Here is a 3,586-nt window from a genome sequence, read left to right as displayed (position 1 = left end):
CCCAACAGTGATTGGCGTTTTTTTCGGGTTTGTTCTTCATTTAGCTCCTCTTTGAAGGTATGGAATCCATCTCCTTTTTGAATTTATAGCTGTTTAGATAATGGTTTAGTGATTTCTCGATTTTTTCGGATTTTCGTCTCTCCCATACAGCAGCCAGCAGGACCCTGTCCCCTTTCCTTCACTGCTTCTTAACTTCACTGCTCTCTGGCATCTGAGTGTAAGTTCGACTTCTTTCTTTTTATTTTATTTTTTATAATCTTGCTGAATATGTGTAATTTGTGAATATGTGTAATTTGTGTAATTTGTGAATTTGTGGCCGTTGCATGTCCAAAAGTGAATTGTTTACATGTATTGGGTACTGGTGCTAAAAGGATGTAACTTGTCGTTTGTTATACCTGAATTTTTGCTTATTTAGGAATGAATGCCATCAAATACTTTTCTTGCAAAGTTTGTTATTATGACAATGATTGATGAGTTATGGTTGGTTAGAATAAAAGTAAACTTTGTTCATCAGATTTTTTTATTTTTTTAGTATGAGTTATCTCAAATTTTTTCTTTCTTTCTTTTTTAGTATGAGTTATTTCAGATTTTTTTTGGTATTACAAAAGTATCTTGTATTTATAAGAAATAGTTGATACTTTGCATCAATTCATCCTTGTATTTATAATTGACCCCAAAATTACCTTAATTCCAACTTTGAAAGAAACCCAATTGTCAAGTCTGACACTCAAAGTGCTTGAAATGACCTCCTCTGACTGGTCAGCCAGTAGAGAAAAATTAAGGGTCCAAAATTACAGAACATAAAAACACAGCTATATAAAGGGCTCAATAACAAATACACTAGAACTTGATTTCATATTTTTAGCATTTTTTCTGCTATTTATTAGGCATTTTCAAAGTTGGCTTTTCTGAAATACAAAATCAGCATTTTATGTTTTTATTTCCACTTCTGTCCCTGTGTCACATTGGCCATTTAGTGTTGTAGATGCTTCATATGTACAAAAAAAATTTCAATAGATTTTGAAGGTTGTGGATATTTGAAAATCTTTCTTTTACTTTTACTTTTCTTTTCCTTTAATAGCTAGAAGAGCAACAAATTCCTTTAATTCAATTCCAACAAGTATTCACAAATTGCCAAGCAAGTGACATCAAGGTATACTCTCTCTCATTTATTTGGACCATTTATTTTGGTTTTGTTTAAAACACATGTTTATCCATCTATGTGATTATTAAAAAGTTTTTGATTGAATGTCGTTGGTTATTGAGTATGCTTGAGCTTTTGGTTTGAGTCGAAATGACATAAGAATGGATCTTTAATAGTGTTGAAAATAGTACCACAGATGCATGTTATTCTTGCAGTTATGTTTTTAATGTTAATAGAAGCAAACTCATGAGAGAATAATTTTACATCATAGTACATAGTTTAGTTCGTTGGTTGGCAATACTTTGCACGAATCTATAGATGCCTTAGATTGATATTTTTTTGCATTATAATTAATCAAATGTTGAATTAACAGGTGAATAAGGAAATAGGCTTGAAGAGAGGTACGGGGAAGAAGCAAAAGAATTACTTGTAGTCAGGCCTCGCCGCTCGCTCCTCAGGATGACGAGCATGATGACGGCAATGATGACCAGGGGCAGTTCTCAGATGTCGGCGGTGATGGTACTGCTTAGATGATTAGGTATTTGTATCTTGTTCGGATTTATGTTTTGACATTCTTGGTTTAGATGTTACTTGACATTTTAGATTATCTGTTACTTAATGTTATTCGACATTTATGTTTATGTTGACATTTCATATTTTATGTTTGATGATATGGTATACAGTTTTCTGATATTTATGTTTATATATGTTTTGTATGTATCGATATCTTGTATTATGTGTATGTATTGATGTTATGTTGTATTATGTGTATGCATGTATCGATGTCTTGTATGTGTATTATGTTGTATGTTGGTACGTGTCGTACCAATTATTATATGGTGCAAATTTAAATAATAAAAAAAATTGTAAAAATCTGACAGAAGTCTTTCAGCGACCGGTTTTAAGTATCAACGACCGTTTTTAGTCTCAGATACCTTTTTCTGATGTCAGAAAAAAAAAATTATCAGCGATCGTTTTTTTGGTCGCAGATACCTGTTTTTCTGACGTCAGCAAAAAACAGCAACAAAAAAATTGGTTGCAGAAACATTATCAGCGACCAGCTGACGTCATTTAGCTACCAGTGACGTCAGCGGGAGAGCATCAGCAACGAAGCTTATAGCAATCGGGATATCAGCGACCGGCGCTTTTATTATCAGCGACCAGCGCTTTCATGGATCTGCTGTAGTGAGGCCCCTGGTTTTACATCCTTACATCAATGTAAACATTTCAAAGTTAAACGCATGAATCCCCTAATCTGAAACCCTTTCTATGAGTAAAAACATAATCTATAAGGAAAAAATAGGAAATGTATAACCATGATAGTCCCATCCCCATATTCTTCCTTGCTTTGCTAGATGATCAGCTAGTGGATTTTGTTGTCTCCATACATAAACACAGTTGTAATGGCGATTGTGCTTAAGTATTTTCTAGATCTTGTATGCCTCCTTGTGTGCCCTCCAATCCATATCCAGTGGTGGTTGCCATCCGGTGCACGCCTGAACCAGCAATTGACTGTCAGAGCAGAACATGCACTTAGCCCAATTCTTGTCCAAGGCATGTCGCAGTGCATTTAGGAGTGCGCTGGCTTCTGCCTGCATAAGTGAACATATGCCCTATTGAATGATATGCCAACATTACTCCTTTCTCCATAAAGATATACCTAATTCCACCTCTCCACCCGTTAACCCAAGACCCATCAGTGTGACATGTGAGATTAGCATGTACATGTTGTTCACCAGCGCAAGTTACCCTATCAGCCCTTCTCCTTGAAATGGTCTCAACGGATGTGATCGATTCTAAATATGCCTTAAACAATTCAATGGTTGGTGCTTCTCCCCCATATCTCTGTCCATTTCTGCATCGCCATAAGGCCTATAGACAATTTGCAAATGTGGTCCATTGAACCGGGTCTATTTGAGAGATTATCCATGATATGAACTCAGAAGGAGAGCAGTCCACTTCCTCTTTTTTAAGAGCGAGAGGGCCTGTGAACCATGTACACCTTGAAAATGGACATCCTAGCAACCAGTGAAATTCATCGTCTTCCTTTTGCCCGCAAATATGGCATGTCGGGTCGCCTTTCCCCAACCTACTGGTTAACAAATCCCCCCCACGGCAGACTGTTGTATAAGACTTTGCAAACAAATACCCCTAATCTAGGCAAAATCTCTCCTCGACGCCAAATTTTAGTCCAAACGTCCTCTTTTACCTGGATTGAAACAACTTGCACATGAGGGAACCTCTTCTGATATAATACCCTATATGCCAACTTAATAGAGAACCAACCATCACTGGCCGGGGTGAAAATCAGTCTACCAGATCCCTGATCACGGTTTGGTGGTTTCACTGATGCCACGATCCTTATGGTCGTCGCATACCCGAAGTAGTTAACCAGGGCATTTGTCTTCCAAAGGTTTGAGCTTTCTTCTAACAGTTCGGAGA

The sequence above is a fragment of the Carex rostrata genome, chromosome 13 (genome assembly GCF_964058835.1).
Source record: "Carex rostrata chromosome 13, lpCarRost1.2, whole genome shotgun sequence".
Taxonomy (NCBI): Eukaryota; Viridiplantae; Streptophyta; class Magnoliopsida; order Poales; family Cyperaceae; genus Carex; species Carex rostrata.
This window is presented reverse-complemented; position numbering follows the sequence as displayed.